Raw genomic sequence first — 19,345 nt, 5'->3', positions numbered from 1 at the left:
AATTGTTCTAGCCAGAACTTTCAGTACTGAATAGAAGGGACAAAAGCAGGCATCATGTATTTTTCCTATACTTAGGGAAAGCTTTTATTCATTCTTCATGGAGTATGATGTAGCTATGTGTTTTCCCTAAATGCTGTTTATCATGTGTTGTAGGTGAGTGATGACTATCTGGGTTGGTGGTGTAGAGATAAAAGAATTTACCAAGACAATTGTAGGTAAAGAAAGGCAGATTTATTAAAGAAAGTATGAAAACATGTTGTGAGGAGGCAGTGTGCAGGCCAGCAGAAGAGGAACTGACTGCAAAGAAACAAAGGCTTGCTGGAGATTTTATAGGATGGAACCTGGAAACTTGCATTCTTCTGTCAGCCAGGATGTTTGATAAATTGAGGCATTTTATGGCAAGCAGGAAGTTTGTAAGTTATGTATGTTATTTGTTCAGGAGGGCTATATGTCTTGAGCCATAAAGAAAAACAGACCTATAATTCATTTAATTCCTCTTTTGTTTATATAACTATGAAGAAAGTCATATTTGTAGTTTATTTGTTCTATCTTTTTGCTTTCTCTTGGTCCCGCCAACCTGACTCCTTTTCTCTAATTAGGTCTCTACATCATGTTAAGTAAGTTCCATTCTATTTCTAATTTTTTGAGTATTCTTGTGATTGTCAAATACTTTGCATAAATCAAGATGGTCATTCATTTTCCCCTTCATCTTGTTACTGTGGTGTATTACATTGAATAATGTTCATAGGTGAGCCACCCTTGTATTCCTGTGATATATTCAACTTAATCATAGTGTATAGCCTTTTTGGTATATTACTTGATTTGGTTTACTAGTATACATTGACCATTTTTGCATATGTTTTCATAGGGAATGTTGGTTTGTGGTTTTCTTGTCTTGAGGTGTCTTTGTCTGGCTTTCATATCAGGGTAATGTTGGCCTCAAAAAATCAGTTAGAAAGTATTTTCTCCCCTTCTATTTCTTGAAGAGTTTGAAAGGGATTGGTGTTCATTCTTCTGCAAATGTTAGGCAGAATTCACCAATGAGACCATCTGGTCTTGGGCTTTTCTCTGTTGGGAGGCTTCTGATTACTGATTCTGTCTTTTTAGGAGAAGTAAAGTGTTTGGAAGGTGTAAACATGTCTACTCTTATAGATATGTTCAGATTTTCTATTTCTTCTTGAGTCAGATTTCAGGGTTTGTGCGTTTCTTGCCCATTTCATCCAGGTTTTCTAATGTGTTGGTATACAATTGTCCATAGTATTCTCTTTTAATCCATTTCCTTTTTGTGTGTCCAGGAAAATGCCTTCATTTAACTTCTTATTTTAGTAACTTGAGTCTTCTCTCTTTTTAAAATTGGTCCAGCTTTAAAAGTTTGTCGATTTTGTTGATCTTTTCAAAGAACCAACTTTTGTTTCCATTAACTCACTCAATTGCTTTTCTATTCTCTATTTTATTTATCACTAATCTAATCTTAATTATTTCCTTCCTTCTGTTAGGTTTGCTTTAGTTTGTTCTTTTTTTAGTTCTTTAAGATACATTATAAGTTATATTATTAACTTGAGATCCATCTTCATTTTTTAAGTTATGGGTTTACAGCTATAATTTCCCTCTGAGTACTGCATTAACTGCACCCTATAAGTTTTATTGTTTGTATTTTTATTTTCATTCATCTCTAAGTATTTTCTAATTTATCTTGTGATTTCTTGTTTAACATATTGGTTGTTGTAAAATGTGCTGTTTAATTTTTACGTATTTGCAAATTTTCCAATTTCTTTCTATTTTTTACTTCTAATTTCATTCCTTGTGGTCAGAGAAAATACTTTGCATGATTTTAATCCTTTAAAAATTCATTAAAATTATTTTGTGACTTAACATATGGTCTGTCCTGGGGAATATTCTATGTGCTTTGATGAAAATGTATATTATGTTGTTTTGGGGTAGAGCGTTCTGTATACATCTTTTATGTTCAATTGATTTATAGAGTTTTCATGTCCACTGTTTACATATAAGATCTTACTGATCTTTTTTTTTAATTTTATTATTATTATACTTTAAGTTCTTAGGGTACATGTGCACAACATGCAGGTTTGTTACATATGTATACATGTGCCATGTTGGTGTGCTCCACCCATTAACTCATCATTTAGCATTAGGTATATCTCCTAATGCTATCCCTCCCCCCTCTCCTCACCCCACAACAATCCCTGGTGTGTGATGTTCCCCTTCCTGTGTCCATGTGTTCTCATTGTTTAATTCCCACCTATGAGTGAGAACATGCGGTGTTTGGTTTTTTGTCCTTGCGATAGTTTACTGAGAATGATGGTTTCCAATTTCATCCATGTCCCTACAAAGGACATGAACTCATCATTTTTTATGGCTGCATAGTATTCCACGATGTATATGTGCCACATTTTCTTAATCCAGTCTATCGTTGTTGGACATTTAGCTTGGTTCCAAGTCTTTGCTATTGTGAATAGTGCCGCTATAAACATACATGTTCATGTGTCTTTATAGCAGCATGATTTATAATCCTCTGGGTATATACCCAGTAATGGGATGGCTGGGTCAAATGGTATTTCTAGTTCTAGATCCCTGAGGAATCGCCACACTGTCTTCCACAATGGTTGAACTAGTTTACAGTCCCACCAACAGTGTAAAAGTGTTCCTATTTCTCCACATCCTCTCCAGCACCTGTTGTTTCCTGACTTTTTAATGATAGCCATTCTAACTGGTGTGAGATGGTATCTCATTGTGGTTTTGATTTGCATTTCTCTGATGCGCAGTGATGATGAGCATTTTTTCATGTGCTTTTTGGCTGCATAAATGTCTTCTTTTGAGAAGTGTCTGTTCATATCCTTTGCCCACTTTTTGATGGGGTTGTTTGTTTTTTTCTTGTAAATTTGTTGGAGTTCATTGTAGATTCTGGATATCAGCCCTTTGTCAGATGAGTAGGTTGCAAAAATTTTCTCCCATTCTGTAGGTTGCCTGTTCACTCTGATGGTAGTTTCTTTTGCTGTGCAGAAGCTCTTTAGTTTAATTAGATCCCATTTGTCAATTTTGGCTTTTGTTGCCATTGCTTTTGGTGTTTTAGACATGAAGTCCTTGCCCATGCCTGTGTCCTGAATGGTATTGCCTAGGTTTTCTTCTAGGGTTTTTATGGTTTTAGGTCTAACATTTAAGTCTTTAATCCATCTTGAATTAATGTTTGTATAAGGTGTAAGGAAGGGATCCAGTTTCAGCTTTCTACATATGGCTAGCCAGTTTTCCCAGCACCATTTATTAAATAGGGAATCCTTTCCCCATTGCTTGTTTTTCTCAGGTTTGTCAAAGATCAGATAGTTGTAGATATGCGGCATTATTTCTGAGGGCTCTGTTCTGTACCATTGGTCTATATCTCTGTTTTGGTACCAGTACCATGCTGTTTTGGTTACTGTAGCCTTGTAGTATAGTTTGAAGTCAGGTAGCGTGATGCCTCCAGCTTTGTTCTTTTGGCTTAGGATTGACTTGGCAATGTGGGCTCCTTTTTGGTTCCATATGAACTTTAAAGTAGTTTTTTCCAATTCTGTGAAGAAAGTCATTCGTAGCTTGATGGAGATGGCACTGAATCTATAAATTACCTTGGGCAGTATGGCCATTTTCACAATATTGATTCTTCCTATCCATGAGCATGGAATGTTCTTCCATTTGTTTGTATCCCCTTTTATTTCATTGAGCAGTGGTTTGTAGTATATATATATATATATATATACAGTTTCTTTTTCCACTCATTGATGGGCATTTGGTTTAGTTCCATGATTTCACAATTGCAAATTGTGCTGTTACAAACATGCATGTGCAAGTATCTTTTTCATATAATGACTTCAATTCCTCTGGGTAGATACCCAGTAATGTGATTGCTGGATCAAATGGTAGTTCTACTTTTAGTTCTTTAAGGAATCTCCACAGTGTTTTCCATAGTAGCTGTGCTAGTTTACATTCCCACCAGCAGTGTGGAAGTGTTCCCTGATCACCACATCCATGCCAACATCTACTGTTTTTTAATTTTTTTTTTTTTTTTTTTGAGAGGAAGTCTCGCTCTTGACCCCCAGGCTGGAGCGCAATAGCACGATCTCGGCTCACAGCAACCTTGGCCTCCCAGGTTCAAGTGATTCTCCTCCCTCAGCCTCCCGAGTAGCTGGGATTACAGGCACCTGCCACCACACCAGGCTAATTTTTGTATTTTTAGTAGAGACGGGGTTTCACCTTGTTGGCCAGGCTGGTCTCAAACTCCTGACCTCAGGTGATCTGCCTTGGCCTCCCAAAGTGCTGGGATTACAGGCATAAGCCACCGTGCCCAGCCATTTTTTAATATTTTGATTATGGCCATTCTTGCAGGAGTAAGGTGGTATCACATTGTGGTTTTGATTTGCATTTCCCTGATTATTAGTGATGCTGAGCATTTTTTCATATATGTTCATTGACCATTTGTATATCTTCTTTTGAGAATTGTCTATTCATGTCCTTTGCCCACTTTTTGATGGGATTTTTTTTTTCTTACTGGTTTGTTTGAGTTTGTCGTAGATTCTGGATATTAGTCCTTTGTCAGATGTATAGATTGTGAAGATTTTCTCCCACTCTGTGGGTTGTCTGTTTACCCTGCTGACTGTTCCTTTTGCCATGCAAAAGCTCTTTAGTTTAATTAAGTCCCAACTATTTATCTTATTTTAAAAAGTTAACTGTAAAACAGCCTCAGGTAGGTCCTTCAGAAGGTATTGCAGAAGAAGCCATTGTTATCCTAGAAATGTGACTTCGGTCAAGTTACTTTACCCCACTGAGTTTCAGTTTTTTCACCTATAAAATTGGAATAACAATGGAACTACAAAATAAGAATGTAGTTCTGAAATTTAAATGAGACACCTTGTAGAAAGCAAATGGTGGTTGCCGGGCATGGGCATTACATAAGCTGGCCAATAGTGTAGGAAGGTAAGGCCTCAGTGCAAGTTTGTAAAGACATGAAAAATACAATGCAGGGAACAGGGTAGGTTTTTTAGTACAATTTAGAGTAGTTGGATTAAGCAGGAAACTTACTGAGTTACTGTAAAACTGACAATTAAATAATAATAGCTGTTAACTAAGTTTAGAAAGCCAGCCTCTTCTAAGTAATTACTCAGGTTTTCCTTTTAGAAACTGGGTCACCATTATTTAACAAAAGGCAAACAGCATAAGAAATCTTCCTTCTTATATGTCCTTTTCTAAATTATGGAAAGGCTTATTGAAAGTGATTCACAGGCCGGGCATGGTGGCTCATGGCTGTAATCCCAGCACTTTGGGAGGCCAAGGCAGGTGGATCACCAGGTCAAGAAATCGAGACCATCCTGGCCAAGATTGTGAAACCCTGTTGCTGAGACAGGAGAATCGCTTGAACCTGGGAGGCAGAGGTCGCAGTGAGCCGAGATTGAGCTATTGCACTCCAGCCTGGGAGACAGAGTGAGTCTCCATCTCAAAAAAAATAAAAAAATAAAATAAAAGAAGGTGATTCACTGTGTAGTTTAAAGTTTAAAAGTTTAACCCTTAGAATATGCTTTAAAACAGAGAGAAAAGAAATAAAATTATGAAACGAAATGGTATAAATTATAAAGTACCTTTTGAAATCCTTAATGCTGTAATTAAAGAGAAAATATTTTCTTTATGTACAATCTTTTCAAAATACATAATTAGCAAATTAATACTGCATCATCTATCTTGGGCTTGTAATTGAGACATCTGACAATTATATCTGCAAAAAATTTATACACTACCAATTCTATGATTATTGCCTTTGAAAATTAACCACTTTTTCTATGAATCGCACATACACAGCTTCCAAGTGGAACATTGGTTTATAGTCAGCAAGACAAGGTCCAGTCCTGGATCTGCCACTTACTGGCTGTGGAGTCTGGCAAGTGACAACTTCTTTCATCTTGACTGCTTCAATTAGTAAAATGTAATCAAGTTCATTATGTCACTAAAATGAGATAATATAGAGCTTGATAAATAGTACTCAGCAAATATTAACTTGAAAATAAAATGATAACTTCCCTTTTATCCTTTCCTTGTTCAGATCAATCCAAAGGCCACTAAGTGGCAAGAGAAATGAATATGGCAAGGATAGGGGGAATCCTGTGGTTACCCAAATCAGAGTGCTAAAGCCCAAGCAAGGTGAGGATGCTGGACTAGTTAGGGGTAATGGAGCTCAAGTAGAGCAAGAAGAACATCAACGAGAGGAGAAGCCTGGTGTGGGATATTGAAGCCCAAGCAGGTGGGGAAAGCATTGCACAGGGAGTGTGGGATGCAGCAGCAATGACAGACTGGTGACATACAGAAGGCTTGATCAAAAATATATCAAGCCTTCTCACTATTGGAGAAGGAAGTTTCAAATATGGAAGGAGAGAAAACATGAATGAGCCCTGTGCTGTTAGATTGGAATTGGAGATATCAAAGTGAACCCATGGTTTTCAATAGGGATATAGAAGTATAGATATAAAAATGTGTTTATGTATGTATATAAGTATATATATATATATATATATAAACTAGCTCTGTCCATTGAAAACAGGAAGTAACAAGCCCTCAGTAACAATGAGCACACCTGGCTCTGACATCTTTTCTGAAGACCATACTCCGAAACAGGATCCAAGGCTCCTTAGAGAAATGGCTGATCCCAAGTCTAGGGCAGGAAAACTATAAGATGAGCCTGGAACATCTTTGCCAGGAAGTAAAGAAGCACTGAAAGACATGAGAACATAACAAAAAGACTCTTGAAAGAGTTCTCACTTGCAGGGGTCTGACCCGCAGACCCTGAGCCGGCCATGGATGAATGAAGTACACTGACACACAGATATTCTGCTTTGCCAGTCCAGCTGAGTGTCCAAGCCACTTACAGACTCCCTGGAGAGTACTGTAAACAGTTGTGACTGTGGGCCTGACCAGCTAGTGAGACTCGCATTTATTTGGTGAAGATTAATTGACGAAGGCTTGAGTCAACACCACTAGAGGGTAATTGACACTGTGGACTTCCCAAGTAGAAAGCAATTAAGCACCTGCCGTACATCAAAGTTTAGTCTTAAGACCACATGAGTAAACAAGCTAGCTAGATAACTTCCCCACATTCCTTAGTTACTACTTTAACTTATTTAACTAAAGGTAAAGGGACCAGGCCACCTTCAGCCAGATCTATTACTGATGTTATACAAACTCTCAGGCCTTCCAAGAGAGTTTGTGGCTATTACTATAACTATCTTTAATATTTTTCCCACCAGCCTGATTGAACCCCCACACTGAGCATCAAACTCAATAATGAAAGCAACTGATTTTAACCTACTGAATAAAATAGGAACCCGTGAGTCCACACTGAAATAAATAAATGAATGGACAAATTGAAAGTCTGATGAGGAACAGGATATTTGCATAGTCTCAAAGTACCTCCTTACAAAATATTTATTAATTACAAAGGGAAGAAAGAGTAACTTTACAGGGGAGAAGTCAGCAGACACCAATCAGTGACCAAAGTTAACATCACCAGTAATGAGGTGAATCAAAATTGTCACCATTGCTATGATATTCCTATCAAAGATGCAAACCTAAATCTATTCATAAGAAAACATTAGTTGAACTCAAATTGAGAGCTATTCTACAAAATAATTGGCCTGTAATCTTCAAAAGTGTTAAGGTCATAAAGCCCAAGAAAGACTAGGGAACTGTTCCACATTGAAGAAAACCAAACAGATATGACAACAAAATGAAACACATGATGCTGAACTGGATCCCTTCGCTATGAAGGACATCATTGAGAAAATTGAGGAAACTTGAAAGAATTTGAGGATTATATGTTAGTAACCTATCACTGTTAATTTGCTGACTTTGATGGTAATATGGTTATGTAGAAGAATGTTTGCAGGAAACATTCTTGTTTGTAGTGGAATACATAGAAGTAGTCAGGTAAGTTGAATGATCATGTTAGCAACTACACTCAAAAAATTTCAAAAAAAAGTTCTTTTACTATACTTGTAACTTTTTACAACTTTGAGATTGTCTTTAAATACAAAGTAAATGGAAAGCATACAAATGAAAGAGAAAAAATACCAAATCCACTCTGAAAAGAAGGAAAAGCCATGTGAGATTGTTCACATAGGAAAAGGATGATACAATGAAATGAAAGAAAGAATAAATTTTGTAAATCTCGATATTCTCTTAGAAGATAATCATAACAAACATTGTTTTAGAAATGTATGCCTTCTGAGATTCAAATAATCAGTTTCACTGTTAGTATGAATCATAACTTCATTTAATGCAGGAGTGCTTTAAATTTCTTTCCACCATCAGTCAAAATTTCTCGTAAATAAAGGACATGCTGGGGTTATTGTAGAAAAATAGTCTAGCATATCTATGGCTACCCTGCTTCAGCTCATGATGACTAAATAATTGAAAACTGTTCTGTATCACAGAAGGAAAAAAAAAGTCTTTTCTACCATGAAAATTAAAAGGCCATTGGTTAAAAGAAAGGCTCTAAACATTAGAGCAGGAGCATCCCGATGATTTGTTTCTAATGAATGAGTAAGGAGTTATGAGCTCCTGGGCAATTGAACCTCTTACATATGCCTGACATTTTCAAATTAAACAAGTGCTGATCATTATCATAGAGGCATGGGCCTTTGAGAAAATTAAGACGTTTATAAGAATTACATTAAAAATATCTAACAGGGTAAGGAATGAACATTATCACTTGAAGCGAAGAGACATTATCACCATCAAGCATTAAAAAAAAGAATAAGAATAGAGAAGAATAAAGAAAAAAAGAACACAGAGTCAAGTAGATTCAATGGAGTAAATGGAGAAACATCTCAGGATAATCAGAAAATTAAGACAAAACTTACCTGGTCTGAGGCAACATAAAATATGAAAGCCCTCATAAGTTTATTTTATACTAATCCCACCAATATGCTTGGGAAATGTATGTGTTCCTGCCAATACCTGGAAGACATGCAATGATTCCTGGCTATAAACCAAGGAGAAGAAAAATTACATCAAAATTACAGTCTCCATCAATAAGCTTGAATTGTTTACTAATAATCAGAGGCACTAAAGAGTTCGGAAAGGTCTGGGACATGTCATAGAGGGAAAAAAGTTGTACTGCTCTACATTTTCTCCCTAAAATGGAAAGAGTAGAACACTGTGGGAGCTCCTGTGGGTGGGAACAAAAATCAGAAAATGAGGCAATACTTTCATTTCTACAACCCTCTTGACAATGCCAGTCCCAGTTCACTGGTCCAATTGTACAGAAACATACTTGAGGGAGATTCTTAATTAGAACATTTTTCTTGAAAAATTTTTGATAGAGAACATTTTGAAATGTATTTTTATTGCTTTCCCCCACTTGATCTTGACTGATTAGATCAAACATACATTAGCTCTGCCAGTGTCCAGGTTTTAGCCCTAACTGGAGAGAGAGAAGGCAGGGAACTTTCTTTGTTTAACAAAGTAAATACTGCCACAAGAAAAAGTGTTTCCTGAAGAAAGAGATGAACAAAATTGCTTTTACAAGGTAGACTTGTTAAGGGCTGCATGGCTGGGTGTTTATTTGGTGTTTTTCCTGGCCTTTTCAACAAACTTTGGGAATCTGGCTCTGAAGTTTGTGCTTCCCACCATCCATGGTCCACCCCCTCTTCTGGAATGTTTCCAATTGGACACCTAAGAATTCATGTAGGGAGAATTGTTTCTCCTGCTCTTTCTCCTGACAGAAATTACTGACCTTGCTGGTTTTCTATCAAAAGAAAAAAATTTCTTTCACATGGATCTAGTAGTTGGGTAACATTTCTTTAAGATTATATAAACAAAATAATGGTTTTGCAGGTGCTAAGAATTCTGAGAAGCAATGAGAAGATTTCTCATCTACCTCAACATATTCCAAGAATGAGATGTTCTTCCATGATTTGATGACCAAGAGATTGTGTTTTCTAAAGCTTGAAGTAGAAGTTTTAAAATATATTTTGAGGCATTTTCACTTTTCGCTTCCAATGTTAATCTATTTTAACCTTGTGTATTAAGAGTCACCAGAGAAACAGAACCAGTGGTATATCCTCTTGGTTCTTCAATAAATCTCCATATTTATTAAGCGAGAGAAAAAGAGAGAGACAGAGACAGAGATTAATTATGGGAATTAGCTCATGTGATTACAGAGGCTGAGAAGCTCTGCAACCTGCCATCTGCAAGTTGGAGAATTTGGAAAGCCAGTGGGTAATTTAGCCCAAGTGTGAAGATCAGAGAACCAGAAATTCTGTCCTCCAAGAGTGGGAGAAGATGGATGTGCCAGCTCAAGAAAAGAGAACAAATTTGCCTTTCCTCCACCTTTTTGTTCTATTCGGGTCCTCATTGGCTTGGTTGATGGACTCTCTAACTACCACATTGGTGAGAGTAATCTACTTTACTCAGCCTACCAATTCAAATACTAACCTCTTCTGGAAACATCTTCACAGATACACCCAGAAATAATGTTTTACCAGCTATCTGGGCATCCTTCAGCCCAGTCAAGTTAACACGTAAAATTAATCAGCACATTCCACCTCTTCTGTTCAAATTTTCATTACCCAGTTTTAGGGAGAAAATTGCTCTGGTACCTAGCTAAACTCTGAGTTAATAGAAATATTTCGGCCAGGTGCAGTGATTAAGTCTGCCATTTTGTTTGCTATTGTGTTAATTCTTGTCTGTTTTTTCAGGTGTCCTAAGCTTCTATTTTATATGTAGCTTTGGATGCCTGAGCTCTGTCTGATCATTAAAGCTGCTTTTGTCACATTCGGCCTTTCAGAATAAAATAGAGCCTCTCAGAGGGCAGAGCTACTTCCTACCCTCTCCCTAAGTTTAGAGATCCCTTTAGATTGGCAGGAATCCATAGCCCTTGCCAAAAAGAAATATTTTTTTCAGAATGCATAGCCTATTTTCTCCAAACAATTGCTTTCCTTGTGCTGCAGCACTGTAAGTGAAAGAGTCCCATTTTCAGAATTTAAAAAGCTTGACTAAAGTTAAAAGGATGCATTCCCCCATTATTCCATACAGCTAAGCTTTGGTAAGCATCAGTGAAAACCTCTGACTCTTAGAAGTTTTCTAGAGCTCTTTTCTGGGTGACTTTTTCTTCTTTTCCACTACCTCATTTTCTTCTTAATGTGATGACTGAGTTCTGTGTGCCTCCATACTTAAGCTACTGGTTTTTATTGAGGTTTTCCCATCACCCTAACATCCTAACTTGATGTTTCTGAAGAGAATATTACCAAAACATTGCATTTTATCCAAAAACATTCTCTGAGAGGCTATTTCTGAGGTAAAACATTTAATTAAAATATGTATTTCATCACACACACACACACAAAGCGATCTGAGTAAAATATGAGAAGACAAAGTAACTCCCTGAAATTAAAACATATTTAGGGATATCATTTATGTTTCTCCCCAGTCCATACGCTGCTTGGGTACAGTGTCCTCCCTATTCCATCTCCTTAGCTCACATTCTGGTTATTCACCTTCCTGGTCTCTGTTTTTCGCCTTTTTTCCTCACTCCCCCCACCCCTCTTTCTAATGGCTACCATGTCATCTCCCCTTACCCAATAATGTTTATTCTTTCGAATAACTTTTTTTTTTTTTTGAGACAGAGTCGCCCTCTGTCACCCACACTAGAGTGCAGTGGCACCATCTTGGCTCACTGCAACCTCCGCCTCTTAGGTTCAAGTGATTCTCCTGCCTCCCAGCCTCTCGAGTAGCTGGGATTACAGGCACCCACCAGCACACCTGGCTACTCATTCTTTAGAATTCTTAACCCATTCATGCAATTGTGAAAAAACTCTCTCATTCCCCTATCAGCTTACCCTGTGTATTAGCTTCCTGTGGCTGCTGTAACAAATGACCACAAACTTGGTGGCTTAAAACAACAGAAATTTATACTCACGCAGTTGGATGCCAGGAGTCCAAAATCAGAGTGTCAGCAGGGCCACACTCCTCTGGAGGCCAGGGGATGATGTACTTCTTACCTCTTCCATCTTCTGGTGGCTACAAACTTGCCTTGATTTGTGGCACATCACTCCAGTCTCTGTCTCCATGGTTACATTGCCTCTTTCTCATCTCTGTGTGTCAGTCCTTTGTGTGTCTTTTATAGGGACTCTTGTCACTGGGTTAGAACCCACTCAGATAATCCAGGATCACCTCCCCATCTGGAGATCCTTAACTTAATGACATCTACAAAGACCCCCCCCCCTTTTTTTTTCAAAGTAACATTCACAGGTTCTGGGATTTAGGAAGTAGACATAATTTTGGGGGGGCCACTATTCAATCCATTACTCTGAGACAGTATAGTTATCCCTTTAGAAAGTGATAAGCTCCTTGCAACAAAATGGAAAGATGTGGTTCACTTAGCTTAACTTCCCATAAATTCAAAATAATTTAGTACCAAGTATGGAAAAGAAAAACTAAAGAGCAATCAACTCCCCTTATGCCCAGAGATTCTATAGATCATTCTTTGACCAAGTGCCACTCAATTCCTAGAACACAAAATATCTTCATTTTTAGAGTACGCATCAGTTCTTTATTATACATGACCCAAACAATTGCTACGTAGAATGAGACAACAGCATTCATACTGAACTTTTCCTAACAACAACAACAACAACAAAAAGTAACTATGTTTTCTGAGGTGCAAATCTTGATTAAAGGTAAATAGAAGCATAAAGGGCTCCAACAGTAGAAATTCTAAAGGCACTCATAACTATTTTAAAATTCAGAGGCCAGGCATGGTTGTTTGCACCTGTAATCCCAGCACTTTGGGAGGCCAAGATGGGAGGATTGCTTGAGACCAGGAGTTCAAGACCAGCCTGGTCAACATAGTGAGACCCCATCTCTATAAAAAGAATATATATATATAAAATAAAGAATGTACTTATACCATTATTATGAAATTTGTTGTCGAAATGAAAAATTACTAAAACTGTTTTAATGACGTATCTATGATTTTTCTCTCCATTGGCCTGTGTCTTCATTGACACTGAATTTCAATCACTGCTAAACTCTTATTGTGCAGTAATATTATAATCTGTTTCTTTCATTAATATGCTAAGACACAACCTGAGAAGAAAGACTGCTCACTAAAGTAAAATAACTTTAAGAAAAAATATAAATACAAGGGTAATTAAGTTATTTGAATTAGAATTCTATGCTATTTCCTAATTTTTCCTCAGACTGTTATAACCATCTCTTACCCTCCCCAACTGCAATCCTCTTTGTCCTTTCCACTTTCCTTTTATTGCCTTCTGAATTTTTCCCCAAGATGTTTGGTTGAAACCCATATAGCGAAACCAATCAAGCCAATGTGCCCCACCCATATATAATTTTTTACGGTAGTGCTAATGATCTTCCTTTGTTTTTAGGTAACATTTAAGCACTGAGTACTTATTACAGGCTCTCTGAAAGTGTTCTAGATTCTGTTTAAACCCCTCAGCAGCACTATGGAGGCAAATATGATCCCCCCTTTTACAAACGAGGACAATGAAACTCTTAAACATTACTTTCTAAAGGGAACACGCTGGTGGCGCCAGATGGGAATTTGGTCTGCTTGGCTTCAAAATTAAATGATTCTCTCTATAACTATAGCTGTCCAGCTTTAAACGTAGATACAATAATTTTTGTAATTTTTAAAAATAAAGTTATAGACCTGCTAAACAGAAACATGTAAATCTTTATGGGAACTGAAGAGCCTTTCATTTGCTTTAATTAAATACCTTGTGTGATTTGAACAATTTCAAAGTTGCATTAGTGCAACTTGGCCTTAAAAATTTCAAAGGAAATATTATCATTGTCATTTCATTTCACAGTCTCAGTTCCATTCTCTCTCTTTAGCAAGAATTATATAAGGGCCTAATTAAAGTTTTAGCTTACTGAAAGATTTTTAATGTTTTTTGTGCACTTAAAAGTTTAGAAAGCAATTTCTGTGAGGAATTAAAACTTAAAAATTGAATATTTTGTGTTTTATTAAATAATTGTGGATTCATTATGAAACATTTTCTAAAAGGAACTTAATATAGAAGAGACACAAGTTTTATACTTGTTCTAAGGCTGATCCTACAGGATAACAGTAAGGAAATTACTAATCTCATTACTTCAGTGATTTTTAAAATCCCACATCATTAGGGGCATAGACCATTGGTGTTTTTACATTATTGGCCATCTTATAATTACTACTATTGAGAGCCTCTTCTAAGTCAGACATTAACCAACGACCTTACTTATATTACCTCATTTAATTCTCCCCATGCTCTAGTAGTTATTATCACCATTTTACAGATATAGAAACTGAAGCTCATTATTGTTAATAATAGATCACATTTTACTATATTTTATCTTTTCACTTTGCATTCATGACCCCATTTAATAATCATAACAATCCTTTGAAGTAGGTATAATTATTTTCACTCGTATTTTACAGATGAAGAAATTGAGGCTCAAAGAGTTTATGTTATTTGCTCACGATCACAAAGCCAAGAAATAGTGAAGGTGCTTGCTCTTAGTGTCTGGTTATAGTGTTTCCTGGAAAGGGAAGGAGGATGACAGCCACAGCCAACCTGTAATGCAAAGTATGACTTCTTCCCCACCCCCAGAGAAGATAGGGGCGGAGGTGAGGTAAGTCATGATTAGCGACCTTCAAAATGTTCAGACATTTCCCAAGAAAAAGGAAGTTGATCTCTTCAGTGTGGCCTCAAGAGGGCAGAACCAGCATCCCTGAATCCTTAATCCCACTCTCACCGAAGGAAGAATTCTAACAAAACAGCTAATAAGGGGTGGCTTCAGCGAGAAGTGAACCTCCTTTTCACTGGCACGTGGCTCTCAGACTTTAACCTGTTTGTTGAGCACTTACGGATTGTTTTTGCAAAGCAGATACTGAAGACCCACTTCCAGAGATTCTCGGTCAGTACGTCTGATGCAGGGCCCTGGAAGCTGCATTTGTGAGCAAATGCTCCTGTGCAAATCTGACACAAGCAGTCCAGGATCCCACAGGAGAAATACTGAAAAGGCAACAACTGGCAACCTGCATTATACGGGATGTTGGACTGCATGAGCCCTATGTTATCTCTACAGTCTCTGAAACCAGAACTGGGAACATAAAATCTTGATCTGCTAGGAATGTTGTAGGACTGACTCTCACAACTTCGGCAGGCTAACCCCTCCATTTGAAAAAAAAGTTATATCGCCATCTGGTGGACTGCCTAAAAGTTATTCAAACTCACCCTAAAAGCATGGAATGATTTTCTCATTTAATTCGGATACACTGCACACTTCACAGACCAGGAATCAAGACTCAGAATTCTGAGTTCAGAAAAGTCTAGGCCACGTAGAGCCTGGGTCTCACACCCACCGGTTCCCAGTCTACTACTTCTCATGGGCTTGAATTGCTTGCTCAATCACAACGTTTTCCAGGTTTTCCTTTGGCAGACAATTAAAAGAAGATTTAAGTCCCAGACAGCTATCACAGTGAAACAAAGTTCCCAAATACTTCAGTGCAATATTTCTCAAAGGACAGCAAGTTGCCTTAAAAATGCAGAATTCTTGGCTCCGTCATAGACCCACTGAAATAGAATTTTTGCAGATAAGGACCAGAATTTTGAGCGGTGGTGGGTGCCTGTAGTCCCAGCTACTTGGGAGGGTGAGGCAGGAGAATGGCCTGAACCCAGGAGGCGGAGCTTGCAGTGAGCAGAGATCGCGCCACTGCACTCCAGCCTGGGCGACAGAGCGAGACTCCGTCTCAAAAAAAAAAAAAAAAAGCTCCTCAGGTTATTCTGGTGCATACTAAAGTTTGAGAACCATTGCCTTTGAGAAAAAACCCTGGATTTGTGGATGGAAAGGAAGAAGCTTTCCATCTGCAAATTAAAAATAATCCTTATTAGTGACAACTAATACTAAATGCTATTACTGAAACTAAAAGGAAATAAGACTTGCTGTTGGGAGGTAGTACTACAAATTTATTTCCAAACATGTTTATCATGAAATGGATGGCTACATAATATAAACAGCTGCATGTACATTTCAGGTGGATCCCGTTACACTTTAACACGTACGCACAGGAGTGTGCACACACGTACACACAATCTCCCAAACTGCATTCCCTTGGACTAGGTAGATATGTATAGAGGCATGCCATTAGAATGTTTCCAAAGACACATATTTGGTTGAAAACAGAAATCAGATTAAGCCAGTTACATTTGAGGTATAACAGCAAAAATTACCCCTGTAAGAAGAAATGGAACGAAATACCGGCAAAATAATTTTATTAGTGACAAATTGACAATATATGTATTCATGATTTTGTTATAGATAATTGTTTTGGGTTGGTGCAAAAGTAATGCAGTTTTTACCATTCTAAAAGTAATGGCAAAATCTGCAATTTTTTTGGTGTTGAGAAGGTGCAATTTTGTATTTTGCTTTTTGTTGACTACCAATATAATAGATAGTGCTCGGTTGCCGTGTTTTATTTCATTGTTTGTACCATATTTACCAGACCATTCCTTTATGTCTGTATAAATATTACAATTGTTTCTCTTTTTTTCTTCTAGTAATTATCAAACTAGTTGGTTATTTCTGGAGTTGGAGTTGGGGAGCGGGAAGTTTGGAAGAAATGTTATGAATGATCTTTAGTTGTTACAAAAAATAGTGTTCTGATTTACCAAACATCCTTTTCTTCCAAAACGTTACTTCTGCTACCTTCAGTAAATGTTAAATATAGAAAGATGAAATGACATGTATTGGGAGCAGATGGAAAATATGTTCATGTATTGTTCTTACCTATAAGCACACATATATTCTTTACATTTTTAATGTAAATCATCTCACACAACTAATATAAGCACTAATTTCAATAGATACAATTTTTAAACTCTGTTATATATTATCAGACCCCTTATTTTTCAAAGAAGCCAACAAAACACTATACATTTTCTAACTCAACTATCTCACTTTTTTGTTTGTTTGTTTTTTTAGTAGAGACAGGGTTTCACCATATTGGCCAGGCTGATCTCGAACTCCTGACCTCAAGTGATCCGCCTGTGTTGGCATCCCAGAGTGTTCATTATTCTTATAGTATTGTTTCAGCAATACTATAAGCAAAGTTCTCATTCTGTCGCCACCAGTAGACCTCTCTGAGCTCTCCTTGAGGCCACCAGTTCCTTGCCATCTCTATTGCTAGAAGACCATCGGCCTCCCATTAACAGACTTCTTCTGTAATACTGGATCACATGATGGACTTAGAAGTAGAATTGCTAGGATAATAATTGATAGGAATTAATAGATTTTTCTTCCATCTGGATCAATTAAGGTATACTCTGGCAAATGGAAATTAAACATGCTTGCTTTATTTATTTATTTATTTAGAGCCAGAGTCTCGCTCTGTTGCCCAGGCTGGAGTGCAGTGGCGCAACCTCGGCTCAGTGCAACCTCCGCCTCCTAGGTTCAAGTGATTCTCCTGCCTCAGCCTCTCGAGTAGCTGGGACTACAGGCGCCTACCACCATGCCCAGCTAATTTTTGTACTTTTAGTAGAGAGGGGGTTTCACCACGTTGGCCAGGCTGGTCTCGAACTCCTGACCTCTTGACCTCCCAAAGTGCTGGGATTACAGGCATGAGCCACCACGTCCAGCCTAAACATGCTTTAATATGGGGAATTGTGTGCTTAAAATCATTAAAAGGATTGGGAGAGCACAGAAGGCAGGGGTTACCAGAATTCCTTCCACATCAACACTGCAGAACAGGCCATCCTGGGGAGCTACTACTTCCGTAACAAGTGGGAAGCTAGGGAACAAGAAAGCCACAGCCTTGGCTGTGGGCTGCGGGACTGTCCCACCTCAACTGAGATCCAGGCATGAGAAAGCTGCGGGCTTGGCTCCAGATTGTGTTGCAGCTTTGGAATTCACACCAGTGTTGTGATTGTCTCACACCCTGTCCTAGCTCTCCCAGCTGAACTGGGTTCCAAACTAAAACATGGTATGCGTGCATCTGAACAACAAAGCCTAAATCACGTTTGAATCTCTATCAAGTGTAGTTACAGAAACACAGGTTTTTACTTTCACTGTAGTTTGTTGTTGTTGTTTTACTTTCCAGCCTCTGCCATCCAGGAAGGCACGCCAGAAAAACAGTTGGAAGAGATGCTGAGCAAACCTATCAGAATCTTATGACATTTAACAATCCCCTTGCTATGGTCCGAATGTTTGTGTCCCTGCAAAATTCATATGTTGAAACCCAACCCCCATGGTGATGGCACTAAGAGGTGAAGCCTTTGGGAGGTGATGAGGTCATGAGGACTCTGCTCTCACGAATGGGATTAGTTTCCATGTAAAAGAGGCCTGAGGGAGCTTGTTTGTCTCTTCCACCATGAGGATACATAGAAAGTACCATCTATAGGTCAGGCACCGTGGCTCATGCCTGTAATCCCAACACTTTGGGAGGCCGAGGCAGGCCGATCACCTGATGTCGGGAGATCGAGACCAGCCTGACCAACATGGAGAAACCCCATCTCTACTAAAAATACAAAATTAGCCAGGCATGGTGGCGCATGCCAGTAATCCCAGCTACTCGGGAGGCTGAGGCAAGAGAATCGCTTGACCCCGGGAGGCGGAGGTTGTGGTGAGCCGAGATCGCACCATTGCACTCCAGCCTGGGCAACAAGAGCAAAACCCTGTCTCAAAAAAAAAAAAAAGTACCATCTATGAGGGACAGGCTCTCACCAGACACAAAACCTGCATGTGCTTTGAACCTCCCTGTCTCCAGAACTGTGAGCAGTAAATTTCTGTTGTTTCTGAATTACCAGTCTCAGGTATTTTGTTTGTTAGAGCCACCCAAATGTACTAAGACAGAAACCCCCTTCACCATTTCCCCCTGATGCCCTCCTCTAACTCTTACCTCTGTATTACAGTGCTACTCCTGGAAAGGTTTCTGTTCTCACTGTCTCAACTTCCTAACCTCCCACTCATTTCTTAACCTACAAAATACTATTAGGGCTGGGCATGGTGGCTCATACCTGTAATCCCAGCACTTTGGGAGGTGGAGGTAGGTGGATCACTTGAGGTCAGGAGTTCAAGACCAGCCTGGCCAATATGGTGAAACCCCATCTCTACTGAAAAAAAAAAAAAAAAAAATATATATATATATATATAATTGCACCTCTGTTGAAACACCTCATATCATAGGACCTATCCAATCTCTCTTTTTTCCCCTTCTATTCTCCTTCCCCTCCTATTTAGTGTCTTCCAAGTTCTGCATTTAGCATCTCACTCTTCTAAGTCTGTATATTCTGATCCTATCTACTTGTAC

This window comes from Pongo abelii, chromosome 4 (genome assembly GCF_028885655.2).
Source record: "Pongo abelii isolate AG06213 chromosome 4, NHGRI_mPonAbe1-v2.0_pri, whole genome shotgun sequence".
NCBI lineage: Eukaryota > Metazoa > Chordata > Mammalia > Primates > Hominidae > Pongo > Pongo abelii.
Note: the sequence above shows the minus strand (reverse complement) of the source record.